This window comes from Mytilus galloprovincialis, chromosome 3 (genome assembly GCF_965363235.1).
Source record: "Mytilus galloprovincialis chromosome 3, xbMytGall1.hap1.1, whole genome shotgun sequence".
Lineage (NCBI taxonomy): Eukaryota > Metazoa > Mollusca > Bivalvia > Mytilida > Mytilidae > Mytilus > Mytilus galloprovincialis.
Window position 1 is genome coordinate 70,134,028 of NC_134840.1, and position 13,050 is coordinate 70,147,077.

Sequence of the window (13,050 nt, forward strand, 5' to 3'; positions counted from 1 at the left end):
GAACAAAACTATCCAAACCCGCTGCATCTGTATCCACCTGTCCCAAATCAGGAGCCTGTTAAACTTTTTCAGTAGTTATCGTTTGTGGTTCATAGGTATTTCTCATATAAATAGATTAGATCGTTGGTTTTTCTGTTTGAATTGTTTACGCTAGCACCCTTACATAAATGATGTTATATATGATCCATTAAACCATCATAGCATAAATGCCATACATGAACAAAATCACTTGACAACAGATACAAAATTTAAATTTCAAAAGGTGACATCTGAAAAAGTGGGAAAAAAATCATCAATAAACGTGAAAAATGCAACAGAAGCAGATGTGATACCAGCAAAAATAGTTAAAGCAAGTAAATCTGTAGTTGCACCTCAGCTGACCAGTCTTATAAATTTGACTGTAGCATAGGCATATGTCCAGATCGAGTCAAAGAAGCCCAAGTTACACCCTTAAAAACATAAAAAGAACGACCCACTACTGAAAGCTAACTACAGACCAGTCAGTGTGTTACCCATTTTTATGCCCCACCTACTATAGTAGAGGGGCATTATGTTTTCTGGTCTGTGCCTCCGTCCGTCTGTGCGTACGTTCGTCCGTTCGTCCGTTCAGGTTAAAGTTTTTGGTCAAGGTAGTTTTCGATGAAGCTGAAGTCCAATCAACTTGAAACTTAGTACACTTGTTGCTTATGATATGATCTTTCTAATTTTAAAGCCAAATTAAACTTTTGACCCAATTTCACTGTCCACTGAACATAGAAAAGGAAAGTTGGAGTTTCAGGTTAAAGTTTTTGGTCAAGGTAGTTTTTGATGAAGCTGAAGTCCAATCAACTTGAAACTTAGTACACTTGTTGCTTATGATATAAATTTTCTAATTTTAAAGCCAAATTAGACTTTTGACCCCAATTTCACGGTCCACTGAACATAGAAAATGAAAGTGGGAGTTTCAGGTTAAAGTTTTTGGTCAAGGTAGTTTTTGATGAAGCTGAAGTCCAATCAACTTGAAACTTAGTAAACTTGTTGCTTATGATATGATCTTTTTAATTTTAAAGCCAAATTAGACTTTTGACCCCAATTTCACGGTCCACTAAACATAGAAAATGAAAGTGGGAGTTTCAGGTTAAAGTTTTTGGTCAAGGAAGTTTTGGATAAAATTGAAGTCCAATCAACTAGAAACTTAGTACATATGTTCCCCATAGTATAATCTTTCTAATTTTAATGCCAAATTAGATTATTACCCAATTTCACGATCCATGGAACATGGTAAAGGATAGTGCGAGTGGGGCATCCGTGTACTTTGGACACATTCTTGTTTCAAAATTTTATGAAAAGATATTTGAAATACAGCTATACGATTTCTTTGATTCCATTTTTGATCCTTATCTATGTGCTTTCCGTAGAAGACATGGATGTCAAACTACGCAGCTCAGATTACTGGAAGACTGGTGTAAAGCCTTAGATAAATGTTTTTATATAGCTGCAGTTCTTGGGGGGGGGGGGGTCAGTTCTTATGGATTTATCAAAAGCTTGCCTCATGAAATTTTACTAGATAAATTTTAAGCATATTGTGTTTATCCACATTCGGTATCTTTATTAAAAATATATCTTTCTGACAGAAAACAGCAAATTAAAATAAATGGTGTTCTGAGTAGATGGGCTGACATCCAAAAGGGGTATCACAAGGTTCTATAATGAGGCCAATTTTATTTAATGTCTTCATAAATGATATTTTTTTATTTTGTTAAACATAGTACATTTTACAATTATGCTGACGACAATACTCTGTCTTTTAGTAGTCCGGATTATGACCATCTCATATCCATATTAGAATCTGAGTCTCAAGTGCTGATTGATTGGTTTAAAGAAAATAAGATGCAGACAAATCCTGACAAACTTCAAGTTATTGCTGTAGGGATAAGAACCTTTGCAAAAAATCCATCTATACAAATTCAGCAAAATATTTTATCATGTCAAGAAACCGTGAAGTTATCTGGAATTGACATTGATTACCAACTAAAATTTGATGCACGTATAAGTAACTTGTGTAGAAAGGCATCACAACAGCTAAATGTTCTCAAGTGAATTGGATCCTTTTGAAACAGTTTAAATAAACTTACATTTTTTCATACTTTCATTTTGAGTAATTTTAATTTTTGGTTTGACTTGGCATTTTTGTGCAGAGAAAAAATCTAAATAAACCTCGAAAAAATACAAGAGAGAGCGTTTAGATTTGTATATAACGACTACTTATCATCCTCTGAAACTCTTCTTCAGAACGCTAAGGTTCCAACCCTACAAGTAAGACGCATCAGGACAATGGCACTTGAGACCTATAAAATTTTAAATAATTTGGCTCCCTTATCTTTACAAAATTAACTCCAAATTAAACACACTAAATATACTTTTAGATACAGTAATATTTTGGAAGTACCACAGGTAAGAACTACCTGATATGGAAACAAATCTTTTAGTTTTGCTGCTGCTTCTTTATGGAATAGCTTACCAGACCATTTCAGGACTGTTAACAGCTTCACACATTTCAGAAGTCTTGTTCAGTCCTGGAGTTGAACAGACTGTTTTTGCTTTGCCTATAGGTAATTTGTGTTACATTATTTATGCTTATTATGCTGCATTAACATCTTGCATTGCAACTGAAATTTTGTTTCTACATTTTATTAATTACAAGATTTGAAATGTTTACTCTATGAATTATTTAAAAAAATTTAAACTGCAATTTTTTTTTCAAAATTAGTGCTTAATATATATATGTTTGGTATTTAGCAAGATACATGTATATGCTAGAGTTAAATTCGGTGCTGCTTTTTATTATTTATTAGCATGCCTTGTTTTATTTGTTATTGCATATCTTTTTTATATTCGGTTAAAAGCTCATTAGAGCTTATGTTTGTAGTGTTTGTCGAAATGCCGAAACAAAATAAAGTTTTACTTACTTAATAACTTAATTGCGAAGACCCTTATAGCTTGCTGTTTGGTCTGGGTTAAAGTCGTGCGTAAAATGCCGTACTATGTCTATGACCTGTATTTGTTATTATCAGGTTGGAAACAACCCTCCCTCATGCAAGGGGTCAGTTTACTGTTGTAGAAAAGAAAACAGAAAAACTTAGAATATCTATACTACTAAATCTAAAGGCCGTTTGTTTGTTCACCTAATAAACATATAACAGAAGAAAGCTTATATAAGGGTATATATACTTGATAGGGTATACTGAAAATTTTACCCTTTTACATCGATTACTGTTTCAAACAATAAGCAATTAGACAAATTGATAAGTTCCGGCACTATCCGATGCGATTTTCCTTTAGTCATGTCATTATATGTCACATGTTACCTATAACCTTATCTGTACGTTCCGCATCTGTCAGGCGCACCACCAAAACGGTGTATTTAGGATTTGCTATATAAACAGGGTAACCGTTGTAATCATAGGGTTGACACTACTTAATTCAACCATTTTTACATTGTTTTCATATTGTAGTATTTTAATCAGCATGACTTTGTAAAATTACAATACGAATACTAAAAATCTAGACTTAAAATAAGGTACAGTTTCCTATTTGTTAGCCAACATGACGTTGAAACGTCAAATCAACTTTATTTATAACTAAAATAGGATAATGCTGTTAATTTAAAATTACTCCATTCCAGGCCCTTTTGTTTTCCAAAAAACTTAATATTACCAATATTTGATAAGTTCCAGGTCGACGGGTTCAATTACACAGAACATTTTTGAAAGCAGAGAAAACTGTGCATCTTATGATTAGCATGACTATATCAGATGACAATACCAATACTAAAAATCTTATTTATAACTAAAATAGGGCAATGCTGTTGATTACAAATTACTCCATTTCAGGCCCATTTGTTTTCCAAATAATTAAAATTACCAATAATTGATAAGTTCCAGGTCGACGGGTTCAAACGGGTGTTGCTAAACGGCGGGAACGGAAAACAGAACGGAAACGGAAACGGAAAGATTTTTTTTATATATAGACGGAATTCAAGAGGGGATAAAGAATTATGAAAATCAATAGATCTTGTCTTGCTGGTAAGTTTTGTTATTAAAAGTTTCTATATATTTATTATATATATCAATATAACAGGCGAACATGCAAGTGAGAAAATTCGTCATATAAGGTCGATATAAACTCCTATAAGAAGTCATTTGACCGTTTTGATGTGAATGGACATTAGGTAGAGATCAACATTCTAATAAAATTGAGAATGAAAACGAGGAATATGTCAAAGAGGCAACAACCAGACCAAAGAGCAGACTACGTCCGAAGGCCACCAATGGGTTTTCAACGCAGCGAGAAAATCCTGCACCCGAGGTGGTACATGTATCAGCTGGCCCCTAAAAAGCTCAGTGAAAATGTCACACTAAACTCCAAAACATATAAATGAGATTAAATTAAAAATATATACAAGACTAACAGAGGCCAGTGGTTCTGACCTTGGACAGGCGCAAAAATGCGGCGGGTTAAACTTGTTTTGTGAGATCCCAACCCTCCCCTATTCATTTGTACCTCTAGGCACACGTATGAAGCAATACACACAGTAAAACTCATTTTGAAAGAAGTCCGAGTCTGCTGTCAGATTAGACATGTTTTTCAAATCATGTTTTGGTTATTCATAGCGTTTTTAATAGACAATATCTGCACTTTATCCCTATGTTTTAATTTTCACTATGTCGGCTAACATGGCTGACAGGCAGGGTTATCCAACACAGGTTTTAAACTAGATACGCTAACATATATATAACATTAAGGTATATAGGAGGAAAACATTCTGAGACAAGTGCCTGTGACATCAACTAAATATGTACCACTAAATAAACCTTTACATCCAAAATGGAAACACATAATAACTTCAGTATGGGCGAGAACAAAATTAGAATATGGATTCAATACATAAAATGTACGAGGGCCAGAAGAAATAGACCATAGAATGTAAAACAAAAGTAGACCTAAAAAAATATAAAATGAATTAGCAGCTATCATATTATTATTCACCTATTTTTCAACAATCATCAATTCCAGCTTGATACCTGATGAATGGACAAAAGGAGACGTTGTGCATTCAAAGTCCGCTAATTAAGTATCTCACACATGCATTCTATGCAAGTTGCCACAACACATAGGGTGCTCCAACATTATGCGTTACCGTCTATATTATAATAATATCATCAATGCTTTAAATTTACGTCTTAGATGCATGATTTTTTATTAGTTGTTAGTGGCTTTGAACTATCTGTCAGTTAACTGCGAGTCGGAGTGCTCTCAGATCTGTACCAAGTGTCTTTTTGTTGCTGGGATGTACAAGTACCCGGCCACATCCACATGTATTTGTGTCCATCTGATGAGTTAATCCTTTTCAACTGATTTTTATAGTTCGTTCTTATGTTGTAAGGTTATACCACTGTCCCAGGTTATGGGGAGGGTTGGGATCCCGCTAACATGTTTAACCCACCACATTCTGTATGTATGTGCCTGTCCCAAGCCAGGGGCCTGTAATTCAGTGGTTGTCGTTTGTTTATGTGTTACATATAATTATTTGTTTTTCGTTCGTTTTTTGGAACATAAATAAGGCCGTTAGTTTTCTCGTTTGAAATGTTTTACAATGTCATTTCGGGACCTTTCATAGCTGACGATGCGGTATGGGCTTTTGGTCTCTTGTGGAGAGTTGTCTCATTGGCAATCGTACCACATCTTCTTTTTATATATTTACGTAAATGTCGCAGTTGCAACTATGTGCTGTCATCAAGGATTGCGCCAAAAAATCTTTACGGACAACTTACAGATATGTTTATTTCATATTTTGAAAAAGCCCCATATAAACTAGGCACTGGGCCACTGGCTACGGTTACATGGAAATGTAACAATAATAAAAAATATTATTGTTACATTGGAGACTAATTTCCTGAATGCAAAGTTGGGTAAGGAACCGATTAATTACGAATGTAACAATAATTATTGAGGCTACGGTTACATTGCGTTTTTGTTACACGAAAAACAGCAATGTACGCTAGATTTATTAAACTTAAATCTACATAGTTTTGTTGCTTACTTCTTTTCATATGTACTTAATAATACTTGTAATAATGACGTATTAATGGTTTTGATGTTCTTAAAGATACTACAATGTACATCAGATTAGTAGTGCCATTGCCCAAAGGCGCAAAATATAGTTCGGAAAAGAGTATCGTCGTCCAAGATGTACAATGTACACCAAGACAATAGTCTTGCAGTTAACGATCTTCAGTTATTATACTGTGTATGTTAATGCACGGTATGCGATACGGACGATCACAATGAGGCATCACTGGTGTGTGATGTCTGCTTGGAGTGGTGTCATCAAAAATATGTCGGACTTAAACATGCTCCAAAAACCACTTACTGGATATGTAGAAAATGTCATTGTAAATAAAAAAAAAAATTAAAGAAATTGTATGTAATAATTGTGTGTATTGTAAATATAAAATAAATGTCTTTTATTATTTAGTACATATTACTAGTCGCATCGTACATTGCTGTTTTTCATGTAACAATAACGTAATGTAACCGTAGCCTCAATAATTATTGTTACATTCGTAATTAATCAGGTCCTTACCCAGCCATGCATTCCAGCATTTAGTCTCCAATGAAACAATATAACATTTTTATTATGGTTACATTTCCATGTAACCGTAGCCAGTGCCTATAAACTATTTAATCAAAACTAATCATTACAGGAAACCAGGTAAAACGCAATGTTGGATTTACATGTTCCTATGCTTCCGCAGGCAAAGAGTTGTGGTAAATTGAACAACATCAAACAGGTCCAACAGGCCGTTGATTCTGGGGTATTTCAAGGAACTTTTCTGGATCAGGTGTTAATTAGTAAATGATATATCAGTGATATCTTGGAAAATCGGGTGTCTGGCCAGTAGAAACATCCAAACGATCAGGTGCGTAGTGTAAAATAAAGTATCATTTCCCTCATAAAAAAGAACAGAGCAGAATGAGTTTTCAGTTGTCTTGACATAGCACCAAAATCATTAAAGACTATCAATATGAATAAAAGTAACTATCAAATTTCAATATTCCTTTTGTACTTTTGGGTGAATGAATATAAATACATGTCAATGTTAACGGGTGTCGCATGTGAAGCTGGATCTATTTACCCTTCCGGAGCAGCTGAGATAACCCCAAGTTTTGGTGGGGTTCGTGTTGCTCAGCCTTTAGTTTACATTGTGTGTGTGTGTTTTTTTAGTCATGGCGTTGACGGTTTGTTTTCGACTTCTGAGTTTGAATAATCCTTTGATATTTTTCGCCTATCTTTCTATGTGTCCTACTATAGTAAAACAGCATACTGAATTAGTGACACTATTTTCAATTGTTATATTATGAAACAAAATTCACGGCTGCTTAAGAGGAATTGAATTTTCAGAGAAGAAATAAGCGGCATGATATTTAAAGCAGCGTGGACAATTTGAATTTGAAAACATTAGGACATGACTACGACTAACTGGGTGAGGGCATTGTGCAAATCGTATATATACATGAAGGCTACTAATTTTTCGCAACTTTTTTCTCATCAAATCGTATTTATTGATTTAAATTCTATGAGATATAATGCTTTTCCTATGTAAATACCAAACAGCATACTATATAAAAAGTATTGTAAAAAGGTGGAAAAGGCTTTATATAGTGAGAGATTTTGTCAATTTTTTTTCATTAAAATAAAGTATAATATACAGGTTTCTATTCGAGTTCCCTGATTTTCATATGGAATTTTGTCAATGCACCATTGTCCTATTAGTTTTCTTTTACGTTTTCTTTTCATTTTACATGAAAAGATACAACGAAAATCACCAATGCAGAACAACGCAACAAGATACACAACATCACTAATCTTGATTCAAGGCAATTAAAAAAAAAAAAAAAGAAAAACAAAGATGCAAAGGATTTCCCCAAAAGTTTATTACTTCACAACCTACTTATAGAACCAGAGACATATACTGCAATATTGTAATATATGTCTCTGATAGAATCAAGGCCGATGTCTTTCTTTTTTTAGGCCTATAGCGAATGTTTTTTGTGTTGTTTGGTTGCTATCTTATTGACACTGATCAAACTTTAAAAAAAAATAGAAAATTCGAACAGACTATCCTAAATCGAATGAAAGACGTACACATGACCTTATCAAATATTTTAAAAACATAGTCTCATCACCTGGTAATTATTTCAATACTTTATGCTTTAAAATCTTTTATTTTAAATTCATTCCCTAGGTGGTTTTTTTTCTTGTGAACATGTGTAATACTATATAAAACATGCCTATATAGATAAAATAACCAAAAAGAAAAGATGTGAATTCTTTCTGTTTCCGTTTTCCGTTTCCGTTCCGTATTCCGTTCCGTTTTCCGTTTCCACCATTTAGCAACACCCGGGTTCAAACAACGATTTTGAAAGCAGAGAAAACTGTGCATCTTATAATCAGCATGGCTTTATCAGATGAAAATTCCAATACTAAAAATTTAGGCTAAAATAAGGCTTACACATAATAAGATACTTTAATTCAGTCACGGAGGACCCGCGATATCGCGGGTGTAATCTTGTTTAACTTAAAAGGGAGAGAAATGCATTATATTTGAAACAATTTTTCTAAAAGAGAGTTCCACTAATTTTGAATAATATAAAAGAAAATAATATATGTTAAAGTCCAGGAATATTACAAAATTCTTGGACATGTTTTCACCATTTAATACCAGTTAGATATATAATTCTCTGAAAAACACTTCATAAATTAAAGAAATGCCAAGGTACAAGTGATAAATCAAATTTTAATATTATCAAACCTATTATAAAATAATTTCATATTTACATAAAAAAACTATATATTGCTCGCGTTTACTTTTCAAGCTTCCCCTAAAAATTAGCAAATCAAATATTTTTTTATAATCATTTTCAAACCGCTCACTCGCCCCGAATTTTGGAGTCCAAAAATACGTAGAACAAGATATTTAATTGGTGTGGCCTATAATGATCAACAAAAATATTGAGAATGGAAACGGGGGAACATGTCAAAGAGAGAACAACCCGATAAAAGCTTAAGTAATCTATGTCTGGGATAAGAAAATCATTAGTTTTTTCGAAAAAGTTTTGTAAACAGGAAATTTATAAAATTGACCATTTAATTGTTATTGATGTCAACATCGAAGTGCTGACTACTGTGCTGGTGATACAATCGGGGACGAAACGTCCACCAGCAGCGGCATCGACCAAGTGGTGTAAATAGTTATCAAAGGTATCAGGATTATAATTTAATACATTACACGCGCGTATCAGTGACGCCCAGATCAAAATATTATACGGCCAAACAAGTACAAAGTTGAAAAGCATTGAGGACTCAAAATTTCATAAAAGTTGTGCTAAATACGGCTAAGTTAAGCTATGCCTGGGATAAGAAAATCCTTAGTTTTTTCGAAAAATTCAAAGTTTTGTAAACAGGAAATTTATAAAAATTACATTATGATTGATATTCATGTCAACACCGAAGTACTGACTGCTGGACTGGTGATACCGGTACCCTCGGGGACGAAACTAAATAAAGGCAACAGTAGTAAACCACTGTTCGAAACTCATAAATCGATTGAGAAAAAAAACAAATCCGGGTTACAAACTAAAACTGAGGGAAACGCATCAAATATAAGAGGAAAACAACGACTCACATGTTATAGCTGACTTATATATACCCTGAAACCAGTTGCTTTCATGTTAAAGAGCTTATTAAGCTACTCGTTAAAGATATATATAGATATCAAGATCCAGGAAAAGGCAATGTTCATTATTAGTATTAGCTATATTTAAAATAAGTTCGGCAGAATAAATATTTTTAAGTCGTCATTATTATTTATAGAGCTAATAATCATCCAAATATCTATAAAAAAAAATTATCAGGAACTACAATATAAGGATTTTTGAAATTTGGTTTCAGGGTTTATATAAGTCATCTAAACCATGTCAGCCGTTTTTAGATTGATCAATCAACAACTTCCTGTTTACCGGTCCGAAATATTTGGGCGGGGTATCAATAGTGAGCAGTAGGTCACAGTTTCACTTGTTCCATTTTTATTTCGCGTTCTTGATGAAGCTATATCCAGAAAAAAAGGTTGCATTTGGACATCATCTGCAAAGTGTCTTTCAAATTACTAGCACTTGAAAAATAACCCTGCAAGTGGAATAATTGTCCTCCGGGGTAGCATCAGCTCAGCCCATAGATACAGTTATTTTTATTAATTCTTATGATTGACCAACGGTTGCAATTAGTCGCGTCGAAGATTATCAACGATCAACAGTTTTGCCAGCGTAATCTAAGATGTACATTTGACATCCAAAATCAATTAAATGATTTTTAAACTCATATGATAGACACATTGCTGCCAAGCTTATATTAACTATAACCATGCTGAGCGTAATCATTCACATAAACTTCTAAATAGAAACCACAGAAACATTTAAAACATAAATAAGAAAATGTAATGGGATTGTTGATAAACAAGTGAAAGGTACACAAATGTGAAAACTAACAGTCAGATCACTCTGCGACATCCATCAATGAGCCAAATCAAGACAGTGTAGTAGTAAGAATGTGGAATGGCTTATTGTAAAATATTCAACAAAAAAAACAAAGGAAAACTAAAGCCGAATTACTGTTTTTTGTTGTTGGGACATACAAGTACCTGGCCACGCCCACTGTTTGTTTTTGTTATATCTATTCCTATTTGTATCAATCTGATTAGTTAGGCTATTTTCAACTGCATTGTTGGTCCTTATGTTGTACTGTTACACCACTGTTCCATGTTAGGGGAGGGTTGGGATCCCGCTTACATGATTAACCCCTCCACATTCTCTATGTATGTGTCTGTCCCAAGTCAGGAGCCTGTAATTCAGTAATTGTCGTTTGCTGACGTGTAACATATTTGTTTTTCGTTCATCTTTGTACATAAATTAGGCCGTTAGTTTTCTCGTTTGAATTGATTTACATTTGTCATTTCGGGGCCTTTTATAGATGACTATATATATGCGGTATAGGCTTGTTGAAGACCGGATGTGTGACCTATAGCTGTTAATTTTTGTGTCATTTTGTCTCTTGTGGAGAGTTGCCTCATTGGCAATAATACGATATCTTCTTTTTTTTATTTATACAATTAAGGCAACAAAAACATATTTATAACAGGTTCCTGAATTCGGACATACACTGTACTTGAAGAATATGGCGGAGTTTAAAATATTGGAGAGCTTACCATAAACAGTACTAGTTGTTTATTAAAATAAAGTGAAGGAAAAGCTGAAACATTCAGTTGGTAATGACTCGTTTATTCGATACTATAACAAAGGCAAGTTTAAATAATTAAGTTCAATAAGACTGAATGTATGCCATTAATTAGATATAAGAAGATGTGGTATGAGATCCAATAAGACAACTCTCCATCCAAGTCACAATTTGGAAAAAATAACATACTATAGGTCAAATTACGGTCTTCAACACCAAGCCTTGGCTCACACCAAACAGCAAGCTATAAAATGGCCCCAATAATTACTAGTCTGAGATAATGTAAATGAATAAGAAAAAAAACAATGGTCCTTGAATACTTCCCTGTATAGACCAATAATGATGTAAATAGATTTAAAAAACTAATTATTCAGAAGTGATATACATTTTGTGTAGTTACGATACTGTTGTCAAGTAATAAAAGATGGCCCTTTTAGTGAATTATTATTGGTTTACTCATAGTTTCTTGGCACCAAAAACAAACACATGTATCCTAACCAATTGTTGACATGATACGGGTTATGTTATTTTCATATGATGAAGACACAATCTGTCGATCAATATATTGAAGCCTGGAGCTCGCATGTGAGTTACTGCGAGTAGTTCGATGTTAATCTATAATGATTAGTGTCATGTTGCTTATTTTCTTGAGTTCCATATGTTCTAAAATTGGACTCGGACTTCTTTAAACTGAGTTTTACTGTGCTTATTGCCTTGACGAATTTGTACAACATGACTCTTTTGCAATTTTACTAAATACAATAAAGGTATGAGGTATATTGTAGTAGGTCAATCTATATCATTGGCACACCTTCGATCTGCTTAAGTTGCAGATAAATAGCTAAATATAGACTATTTCGTATTTTGTTTTATTGTGATAACATATTATACTCGGTACAATATCATACTGATATAAAGTTATCAAAATGTACTTTCGAATGTTGACTTCTGGCAAATCTGATTCTGATTAACTGTACTGCAATGGGGAGAGTGAATTAAATGAAAATTTTCGTATGAACGACAATGAACTAATTCTTTGAAAAAGTCATCATTTAAGAACTTCAGGCACCGCCATCGACATTAAGGGACATCTCATGATATCATTTTTTGAAGCTTTGATTGTCATAAATCATGAATAAAATGAGATAAAGGGCATGCACCAATGAGACAGCAAACAGAAATATAGACATGTTATGTTTCCTATCAATCCAGTTTTTTTTTTCTCTCTCAGTTTTTTTTTTAATGCCAATCTTTTGATTTTAAATTTTCCTGTTGAAATAAACTGTATATTCAGAAAGGGTCCGGGGGAGAGTTCTGAATGATTATACCATAAAACAACTGCTTTATTTAAATTTTTTCGCTTTAATACTCATATGTTCCTAAATTCCAAGTTTGAAAAACTGTTTTTCTCCTTTATATATATTCAATTTCTACGCAAGAAGCTCGTTTCGTCTTCAAAAGACTGACCAGTGACACTCGTATAAAAATAAAAATAGAAAGGCTAAATCAAGTTCGAAGTTGAGGAACATTTAGGATCCAAAATTCGGATAGGTTTGTCAAATAAAGCTCATATATATGAAAGTTAAATATATATATTTCCTATGATGATCCATTGTAAAATATTTCATCATATCTATATCAACTGTGTACATATCAAAATCCAATAGTACATCGACCTACACTTTTACAAATAAAAAAAAAAAACACACACAAAAATT